At 36.4% G+C, this 11,753-nt stretch overlaps 1 non-coding gene across 1 annotated transcript; it reads left to right on the forward strand.

The window, feature by feature from the left end:
- Nucleotides 1-2,313: 2,313 nt before the first annotated feature.
- On the forward strand, nt 2,314-2,420 carry LOC145621751 (small nucleolar RNA R71). The gene has a single exon (XR_014108551.1). It is a non-coding gene; the product is annotated as a small nucleolar RNA R71 (small nucleolar RNA).
- Nucleotides 2,421-11,753: the final 9,333 nt, after the last annotated feature.

Here is an 11,753-nt window from a genome sequence, read left to right on the forward strand (position 1 = left end):
CATTTTTTATAACAGTCATCCCACCCTTCTTAGGTACCACCTGAACAGGACTTACCCATTTAGAGTCAGAAATAGGATAGATAATACCTGCATCAAGTAATTTCATAACCTCTTTCTTGACTACCTCTTGCATATTAGGATTCAACCTCCTCTGGGGTTGAATGCAGGGCTTGTAGTTGTCCTCTAGGTGTATCCTGTGCATACAAAAATCTGGGCTTATACCCTTGAGATCATCAATACTGTACCCTATTGCCCTTTTGTGGGTTCTGAGAACCTCTAGAAGTTGGGAAGTTTGTGGGTCATCAAGTGCAGTACTAATGATCACAGGGTGCATTTCCTACTCATCTAGAAAAACATATTTTAAATGAGAAGGGAGAGTTTTTAGTTCAGGTTTCTTTATCTCTGCAGGTTTTGATTCCTGAACTAATTTTACTACCTTCTTGTTCTCGTTGTCATCAAGTTCTCCTATGGCAAGAGCTTTTTCAATAATATCCACCTCTTTACTCCAGATACTCGCATCACCTATAGACAAATTTCCACAAAGTATTTCTTCCAAGGGATCCCTTGCAAGAATCTGTGTCAAGCTATCATCACAAATATCATCCATTATATCGATAACATCAATCAAACAACAATTTTCCTCTAACATAGGACCTTTTAAAACCTTCCCTAAATTAAAAGTAATATTATCATCACCGACAGATAGGGTTAGTTTTCCATTTTTAACATCAATAATGGCTCCTGCAGTATGGAGAAAAGGCCTACCTAATATAATGGGGATTTGTGTATCCTCAGCCATGTCTAGAACAACAAAATCAACAGGGATGAAAAATTTACCAACTCTAACAGGGACGTCCTCTAAAATACCTAGGGGATATTTAACAGAACGATCTGCCATTTGCAAAGTAATATTAGTAACTTTTAATTCACCCATATTCAATTTAGAACAATTAGACGATGGCATGACACTAACAGAAGCACCCAAATCACATAATGCTTTATCTATGAAGACATTACCAATATGACAAGGGATAGAGAAACTACCAGGTCCTTTAATTTAGGAGGAGATTTATTTTGTAACAATGCACTACACTCCTCAGTAAAAGCTACAGTTTCTACTTCATTAAAGGCCCTCTTCCTAGTCAAAATATCTTTCATAAATTTAGCATATGCAGGAACCTGTGTAATTAGTTCAGTAAAAGGGACCGTTACCTGCAAATTTTTAACAACCTCCAGAAACTTACCAAACTGCTTGTCCAACTTAGTCTTTAGTTGGCGATTAGGGAATGGTAATTTGATAACTGGTGGTGCTTCCCTACTCTTCTCCTGGGGTGCATCCTTCCCTGAGGTTGTACCCTGCAATGAATCATCAAAAATATTAGTATCAGCAATTTTACCCTGGAGCCCTGCAGGGGCATTTGGTACAACAGAATCAGGATTAGCAATATCAATTAAATCAGGTTCATCCTCTTTGGGCATTTGGGGCCCATCGTAGTGTGAACCACTCCTTAGGGTAATTGCATTTCCATGTTCCGTAGGTTGAATTCCCTGCGCTGGTAGGGCTCCCTGCTGGCGAGATTGAAGGGTAGAGGACAATTGGGCAATTTGGGTGTCCATGACTTTATTATGGGCTATAATAGAGTCAATTTGTTGGTCTCTACTCTCCATATGTTTTTGCATACTGGTCAGCATTGCCCTAATTTCTGATAAAGCAGGGTCATAAGATGTAGTAGGGGCTTGTGATGGGGGTTTCTGGTTAGCATGAGGGTGGTAATATTTTTGCTGTGGAGGGGGTGCTGGTTGTGGTTGTTGTGGAGGTGGAGGGTTTTGAACATTGGTGCTACGGTAAGATAGGTAGGGATGGTTCCGGTAGCCAGTATTGTAGGAATTGGAGTATGGGTTATTTTGCTTATAGGTTTGGAAAGCATTAACTTGCTCCATCGAACTCCTGCAATCTTGCTCAAAATGTCCTACACTTTCACAATTTTCACAAAAAAATCAGTAGCATTATTAGAAACAGCAGAAACATTAGCAACAAAATTAAGAATGTTAGTACTAAGGCTATCTAATTTCTGGCAAATAGAAGTAAGCTGAGCTTGCATAAGGGTTACTGAATCAACATGATGCTTGCCCTTATTAGCATAACCTCTAGTATTCCCATATTGGGAATTATGGATCGCCATATCTTCAATAACCTGACCTGCATCATCAACATTTAAATTCATGAATCTACCGCTAGCTGCGGAGTCTAAAATTGTCCTTGATGCATTCCCTAATCCATTGTAAAAAGCTTGAATTAACTGTCACTTTGCCAAGTTATGGTAGGGACACTCCCTCTGCAGATCCTTGAATCTTTCCCAAGCCTCATATAATGCTTCATCTGGATCCTGGGAAAAATTCTAAATGGCACTTCTCAATAAAGCTGTTTTCTCTGCAGGGTAATATTTATTATAAAAATTTAAAGCAAGAGTCTTCCAGTTAGTAATACCAAGTGCAGCTCTATTCAAACCATTAAACCACAATTTAGCTTTTCCACATAAAGAAAAGGGAAAAAGAATCTCCCTGATTTGGTCTTGCGTTACCCCATTCTGCCTAATAGTATTGCAATATTGACAGAAATCTGCAATGTGAAGATTAGGATCTTCACCCTTAGCTCCACTGAACTGCTTTCTTTCTATCATCGTTATAAACTGGGGTTTGATCTCGAACTAGACTCCCTCGAGATCAGGTGTAGGAGAAAGATGTGGAAAATCTGTCAGGGACGGCTGCGAATAATCGCTCAGCTTGCGAGGTGGAGGTGGAGGTAGTGTACCCATCTCTAATTCTGAATCAGAAGAGTGCTCCGAATCACTAGAGTTAGGTAATGGATTTCTAGGAATATCGTTACTCCCAGAACCTGCCAGGATCCGCCTATAAAGATTCTTCTGTCTATGAAAAGAGCGCTCGATCTCAGGATCGAATGGAATGTAACCTGATCTGGAACACCTGGGCATAAACAAAGAACTAAAAAGACAGATATTAGAACTACCTCAAAGAACTAATGTCCTTTGAGGAAAAAGAAAAATAATCTAGACTACAAAAACAATTAGAAATAAAAATAAAACCGTTTACCCGACAATGGCGCCAAATTTTGACAGGCTAAAGTCGTATCACCTAATCAAAATAATTACCTAAGTCCACTAGCTTATGCAGATAGGGAAGTAGGGTCGAATCCACAGGGAAACAAGTCTTTCTACTCCTAATTAATTATTATAATCTAAATTATTAAAGTAACCAATATTTTTGTGAATAAAATCTATGATACGAAGATTACGAGTAAGGAAAGTTTTAGGGAAGAAATCAATAACAATAAAGCCTAGGGCATAGGTTCACTAATAAACAATATTCCAGGGTAAAACATAATAATCAATCATCAATGCATTAATTAATCATATCATAAAGGGCTTTCTCTACGTATTACAATCACAAAGTTAATTTACCGGTATTAAATCTCATCTCTCGAATCTCGACCTAACCATTTATAAATTAATCTGCCTATTGAAACTAAGCCTAAACATCAATTCTCATCTCTCGAATCTCGAATCAATATTGCTAAACTCATACAATTAAACCTGGCCAAATCTAATTGCATAGCATTCAAACAATCAATAGGAAATCAATTAAGCATTAATAATCAATAATCATAAAATTACCCCTTCATATTATTTATTAGATCCCCATAAACCCTAGGAAGAAAACTACTCAGACATAACTAAAGTTAAGCAAAACATAGTAATGAACAAGACATAAGTAATTGAATGAATAAAAATACTGAGATTAATAAGAGAGAAATCGTACCAAGACGGCGGAATTACAATGGAGTTTTAGGAACGAGAGAAAATAAGTCTAGAGAGAGAAAGTCTATGTAGAGAGAGAAGGAATTAAAAAACTAGAGTAAAGAGAGGTGAAAAAGAAGTAGTAATCTTGCCTAATAATAATTACATTAATACTAAGCAAGGAAGTTTACGCTAAACAAAACTAAACGGAAGTAAAACATCCTTAAATAACCACGCGCCCGGTCAGGCAGTGGCTCGCCCGACCGGGCCCGCCTTTTCTCAAGCCTCCCCTATCTCGCGCCCGGTCGGGCGCGTGCTCCGGGCGCGAGCCTTCTCAGACACTTCCTCGCCCCGCACGGCCGGGCGCGCCTTCGGGCGGAGCCTTGCTGGTCCGGGCGGAGCTCTTGGGCGTCACGGCTATCTCCTTGGGCCTCCGAACTTGGCCCAATTGCCTTGTATTTCCAAAACTGAGCCATTAGTCACCAATTTGCTACCTCCAATCGGTCTTGGGCTATCGAAAGTGGTCGCGGTCTTCCAACACTTGTAGATGCTCCTCGAAAACCCGGGAAAATGCTCAAAGTACGCAAATTCCTACAAAACTCAAGCAAAACTACTAAAGCACTGGAAAAACACAAATTAGTAATAAAAGTGGCTCGAAGGAGCCAAAAACACTACTAATTACGACCAAGGGACGGGGGTAAATATATATATAAAATGAACACATCAATATCTGGTGGCCTGGAGTGTGTTAGCTGCACAAGTGAAAACGAAGTATTTTTTAGTGGGCTTTTAGGGTTCTTTTAGTTTTAGCATTTCATGGTTCAACAAAATTAGTAAGACATTCTGTATTTTTATTAAAAAAATTATAAAACCCGATCGGATCGGATATCCGAAATTTTCAAATTCATGATCCAAATCCGTTCTGAAAATTTTCGGATATTGTAGACACCTAAAAATGTCTCCCCAAAACCAAACCCGATGATGAACACCTTTCACCGCCATTATTTGTCAAGTTGAGTATTTAATCTTGAGAGTGCTTAAATCCATGTTGTATCCAATATATTTTATAAACCAATCCAATTTCTAGCTTATTTCCCTAAACCATAACTTGTTTTCCTCTTTTCGTATCCGCATTTTAAAACCGAGCTGAACTGAATTTATGGCTATATAATTTTGATCCAATCATTATTTTTTTGTATTGCCCTTTTAATAAGGTTTCCAACCATATATCATAAGCCCAATTTCGATTTAAACGAAGAAGATATGAGCAAAACACTAAACTCGGCCCAAAACCGACACCCTTATACTAAAACGATCATATTTCAAAATATACAAATGATTTTGACTTGATTCTAATTGGGTTGCAAATTATACTTGATAAGCTTTCCAATGATATATTATATGCCTTATTTCGAGTTACTGATCAAAAGTTATGATGATTTTAAAAACGGGTAAAAACCTAAAATCACCGCGCACAGTGCAAAAGCACCGTGTCACGGGAGATTCCCCCGTCTGACGGTGCCTGGTGCCGTGACACGGTACTGCACATCGTATCACGGTGCTATTTTTGAAGCTTTTTGGCGCCAAATTCCACTGTGACACGGTGTACTGTACCGTGCCACGGTGGACACTGCCGTGTCACGGTACGTGTGCCGTGTCACGAAATTTTCTAGTGTCTTTTCTGCGTAAACCCTTCACGCGTTTTACCCCCCATACCCTAATTATTTCCCGCGTCACACTGTAGTCCACCGTGTCACGGGATTTCCCCCGTCTAACGCTGCTCTCTGCCGTGTCGCGGTGCTAATTTTTAAGGTTTTTATCTTTTTAGGGTTCCGTGTGTTCCCTCTACACATTTTTTCTATAAATACCCCCTCATTTCTGATGTACGGGGCATAAAAAATCCTTCTCTCTTCCTCTTTTTTACACCAAAAATCTTTCTATTCTCTCTCTCCCATATTCTAAGCCTTAAACCTATATTCCTAATTACACCATTCTTCCCCTAAGCACTCCAAGGAGTCCATACTTAACCCGAGGTTCCATCCTTAAACCAAGGCGTGAAAGTAAGGTACAAATAACTGAGGGTTTGGGCCAAATTAAATCTACATTTATTTAATTTAATTTCCATTTAATTTATATTTTTTTATTGAAGTTACTAACGATTTATTTATGATGTAGCAATTTAAAGGAACGCGCGGAATGTGAGTAATTAATTAATTTAATTACTCTTATTTTATTTTAATATTGCTAGCATCATGATTAGGTTATTTTATTATTCGATTTGACTAACATTATTATTGTTAAATTGGTTCCAATATTAATGCTTATATTATGATCACCATATTGCATGTTTAAAGGGAATATGTAATTGAAAATCACGCTTAATAAGATAATTCGGACAACCGGTTTAGGTTCCTTTTTAATCTTGTTATTAATTCAAATGATCACCATATTTTAGAAAAATATGTTGCATTAATATTAAACCAATTTAGCTTAATAATAGTTTGAAGCAAATTGAATCTCTGTTTGTATGCCTTTGAGATCGCAGTAATGCATTTCACTATAAGAATCGAGTAGAGGCCAATACGGGTGAATGTGACTTCATGACTCACTTCGTACCATCATCCCCAATCCTCCTTTCGTGTTTCCGAACCATATGGAGTTAGTAAACTCATGGATTATGAATGGGGTGTAACCTTCACGGGTCAATCGTTGTTGCCTTCGTTGTCCCTTAATCGTGGTTGCCTTAAATGATCCGTGAACGGTTTACATGTTCCTTAAAAACTTGTTGGCGGCTCCCTACTTTGCTTTGTCCCCTAATCGTTGTCCCTAATCGTAATGTCAATTCCCACTTCCTATGAGTGCCAAGCATATTCACACATGCTTTAACGTAGGCGCACTTCGAACGACGCCTACAGATATCCAATCCAAATATCTGAAATTAAAAAAACCGGATTGGATATCCAATTTTTCTGATCGGATCAGCCGGATCACGAATCGGAGCAATTGGATTGGATTTTTTGCCCACCCCTAAGCACTTTGAGAGCTTGGAAAATTGTTGTAGTAGAAAAATATGTATGGAAAATTTTTGTTGTAATAGAAAAATATCTTTGGAAGAATACTTGTTCGAATTATTTATTATCAATCTTACTAATTTCTATTTTGTTCACCTTATCTTCACTTATTTCAGATTTAATAAGTTTAGACAAGTTAAGTTCAAGGAAAACACAAACTTTCATATGTGGTTTCCCACACCGTGTGGCCAGCCATTTTTTTTTTTTTGAAAGAATGGTCGTGGTTACTTGATCAGGGGTTACTCAGTCAGTCAGGGACTTAGGGGTTACTCAGTCAGTCATGGGTTACTTGGTCGGTCAGGGGTTAGGGTTACTCAATCAATTAGGGGTTACTTGGTTGCTTAGGGGTTACTCGGTCAGGGGTTATTTAGTCGGTCAGGGGTTACCCATGTGTTATTTGGCCATTCGATGTGGCCAACCACATACAAAACACGCTGCAAGGACAATAAGTTTTGATACGAAGTATCCAAGTTTAAATTTAAATTAGAATAAGTTTTAATTCGGTCCTGAAAAGTATATATAAAAATATATAAAATAAAAAAAACTAACTTCATCCTATATTAAATCCGTGATAAAAATTTTGTTCATAAACAGAATAATCTAATTTTTTAAATTGGGTTGGGTTCATCATGCACTTATTTTCTTTTTTCTTCTCTCCTTTTATCATTAAAACCCCTGAGGTTGCTTGCCTATAACACCCTTCCTTCTGTCTATACATTGTTCTCTATTAGATTGCTACAAGGCCTACAACCCTTCCTTCTAACTATTCTAGGTTCTAATGTCGTTGGCTAACAGTTAGTGTTACTGTTATTTCAAATTATCTTAATAATCTCCGTCCAAAAAAAAAAAAAGTTATCAACTCTTTTCACTAACTTTGCTTCTGTACTTGTAGTAGTCCTATACAGATTGTTGAGTTTGGGCTTTATTCTTTAATTTGGTTGGGCCCAATGACTTTATGTTGTTGGGTATGGTTCATACTTACTTTGATAAAGAATATGTTTAAAACAACTCTATTGGACTTTCAAATCTAATACTTCCTCTGTTTTTCTTTTACTACACCATAAGGACTTTTACACTATTTACTTAATCTTCTTTGACTATCTTTGTGATTTATCCATTAGGAAAAATATAGTCATGTGGGATCTTGTTAGATTCGTCTCGAAATCTACTTTTCAAATATCAATTTTTTATAATTTTTAGAAAAGTTTATTTAAAGATATTAATAGCCAAAGTAATGCATTGGCAAGCGTGAAACCCCTTACGGTGCAATAAAAAAAGAATGGAGGAAGTATATCATATCACTAATATATAAATTCAGTCTCACAGCCAAACCACGAGATAGCGACATTTAACATTTCAAATTTTCCCCAAGTCTTGAACCAACTTTCAGTTTAGTAAAAATAGTTTAAGTTAAATAATAAATTAACAATCATTTCAAGTCCATAATAACATTCAATTAATCCAACAAAGTTTATCCTAAAATTTAATCAACAATCCGGGCATCAACATAGATATCTACTTATAAACAAAACTACAAAAAATTGTACTTTTATATGATATTGTATGTCTAAATATCCTACATTATCAAAAGGGATTATATGACCATATTTCACATTCAAGTAAAAAGTTTATCCTAAAATTTTATCATCAATCTGGGCATCACTCGGGCACAAACCTAGTATATAAATAAAATAGGCATTTTTCGAGTGCATTCGGCGCGCCACATAAGCAAACAAATTAAAAATTAGATTTGTAGTTTTTTTTTTAATTAAAAAATTCTTTCACCATCTAAGCCAAAGCGATGAATGAGATTTACGAATTTCGCCACGTAAGTAAAAACAACGAATAGGGATTTATTAACATTTAAATATTTTTTAAAAAAATTAAAACTTAACTTTTTTTCTTAAAGAACTAAAATTACATGTAAAATTTATATTATTTAAAAAACTAAAAATTATACAAAATGATTTATAAAAAAGTTGTGCATCACACGATATTATTTCGACCAATGAAAAAATTAGTTTTTCTTTTATTTTAGGATTGAATATTTCATTCGCCATCTAAGCAAAATTAACAAACGAAATTTAACAATTTAAATTCAATTTACACGTAGTTGAAAGTTATTGATGCAAAAGTACATGATATGAGAATTTATTTTACTTTTAATCAATTCAAGTGTCATCAATTAATTAAATCCTATTTTTTATTATACTAAAAAAAAGTATACATTTTCGATACAAAATTAATCACAATATTATTAATAAAAAAATAAACTTACAAAATAAAAATCACGTTCAATAAAGATTAGGAAATTTTGACTTTTACCACCTTCAAATAACGACTTTAATGAATTTACCACCTCCAAAAAAAAAAAAAGATTTACTTTACCACTTCATAAAAAATAAAAGTTTCAGTTTTACCACCTAATCCTAACTCCGGTGACGAAAACCGACTGTGGGGCCCACAAACTGTCACTTCCCTCTAAATTTAATGTTTTAAACACGATTTCCCTCTCTATCCTCCTTTTCTCACCTTCCCTATTCAATTTCTCACCTTCCTCCTCTTCAATTTCTTCTCTCTCCTCAGTAATTTCTTCTCTCTCCTTTGAATTTTCATCTTTCTCTCTGTAAAAAATAAAATCCTAAATCAATTTTGGTGGTTGAAGACGAGGTGGAACCACAAAATCGCAACAATTCATCTTCACTTGTCATCTTCAACGGGGGAAGGGGACCAAAAGCTTGGTAATTTGCTGACAGAAATCGAGATTCCTGACTACAAGAGGTACTTTAAACCTTTTTTTTGTATATTTCGTTGAATTTGGGATTGTTAATTAAATTATGTTTTTTTTGGGGGAATATGTGAATTAAAGTATTATAAACCCTAATTATGCGAATGTTTGACTGAATTACACTGTGTTTTTGTTAAATAATTAGTTAATTAGGGTTAGCTTTACTTGATAATTGTTAATATAATGCACAGTCAATGTTAATTGTCTTTTGTTGCTGTAATTGTTGATTTAGAGTATTATTACTGAAATTATTTATTGGTGTGTCTTCTTATGTTAGAATTGTTACAGAATGGAGACGGTGAACCAAAAAATTACATTAGGGGGTGACTTTATACCTCCTTTAGCTAGTAAAAATAGGAGAGTGTTAATTTGGGATGGTGGGTGGGTTTATTGGATGAAAAATGTGGAAGTGTTTAAGATAGATGTACACTTTTTGAGGCAAGCAACTATACATGGCTTTGTGTATGTTAATGTGAAGGTCCCTAGGGGGTTTTATTGCTGGTATAAACCAAAGAGGAAGTCTTGGGTGAATGGTAAAAGGGAGCTGGTTATGGTGAGGTGAATGGTTTCCTTGAGTCTGTGAGCAAAGAGGGGGCACTGGAGATGTTTGTCACTAGACAAGACACCCATCAAATGTATAGATGGGAATGAGTTGACCCCAACACAAAGGAAGAAACTAAAAAGGAGGTGGGTGGGCCTAAACTAATTGACACCAGCCCATTAGTGAGTAAGCCCACTGGAGGAGAGTCATTTAGGAGAAGCCCTTGGTTAAAGTTCATTATTATACATGATAGAGAGACAGAGGAGAGGATTCCTAGTGTTGAGAAAATGAGTGCTACTACACAAAAAGGAAAGGGTAGCAGACAAGGGTAAGACCAAAGTAGGTAAGGAGGTTGGATTTGTTGCAACTGGTGCTGTAGAAAGTAAGAAGAAAGAAAGAGTGAGGAGCTTAAGGGATGATACTAATGAGTTTGAGGATGAGGAGGGTGAAACACAGTCCTCAGTCCTCAGATTCTAATCTGAGTGACTTTGATTTAGAATTTGATGAGACAGAAGAGGACTTATACTCAGATGATGATGAGGAGTGGTTGAAGAAAAACTTAGAGCATATCAATAGTGAAGTTAAGGGAAGTTTGAGGGGAGTTGGTGAAGGAGGGAAGTATAGGGATGATGAGGATCAGGATACAAGGTTTGAAATAGAATTTGCAAGGGATTGAAGTGAGGGTTGAAGAGGAGGCAGATTGTGATTTTGATGAGCTAAGGAGTTTGGAAGGTGATTCAGATGATGATCAGGGTAGTGTAACTTGGTTTAATCCTGAGACAGAATTTGATAGGGTTATCAAGTTTTTAGTGGGGTCAAAGGTTCAATGATGTGTAATTACTGAGAAAAGCTTTAAGACAACATGCAATTGAAAATAGGTATACGTATTATTTACTTCACAATGACTCAAAGAGACTGACAACACATTGCAAAAGGAAATGCAAGTGTGTGTACAACAAGAAAACCTGTAGGTTAGTGCAGTGTACATGTATGAAAGGTGTTAGGTGTAGGTTCAAGTTTTATGCAACCAGGCTTGTGAAATCAGATGCTTGGCAAATTAAGACACTAAGATTGAATCATAGGTGTATTAGGACTAAAATGAACAATAAGGTGACAGCAGAGTTTCTGGCAGACATATACTTGGAGGAATTTAGGGACAACCCCAGATGGAAGATCTATCAGCTTCAAGACAGGGCTTTGAACGACTTAGGGATCCAAATAACCAATTCCAAGGCATGGTTGGCTAGAAGCAGGGCAAAGCTAATAATCTATGGGTCTTCAGCAGAACAATATGTATTAGGTATGGGACTATGGGAAAGCTATTTTGAAATGGAACCCTGGAAGTGAGTGTAATGTGGTGGTGGATGACATTGGTCAAATTGAGAGGCCAATTTGTATGAGGATGTTTGTGTGTTTAACTGCACTTAGGGATGGGTTCATTTCTATTTGTAGACCCATCATTGGTGTGGATGGCTGCCATCTCAAAGGGGCTTATCCTGGCATATCCTAGTTTCAGTTGGAAAAGATGGGAATAACAA

This window comes from Chenopodium album, chromosome 27, assembly GCF_948465745.1.
Source record: "Chenopodium album chromosome 27, dcCheAlbu1.1, whole genome shotgun sequence".
Classification (NCBI taxonomy): Eukaryota; Viridiplantae; Streptophyta; class Magnoliopsida; order Caryophyllales; family Amaranthaceae; genus Chenopodium; species Chenopodium album.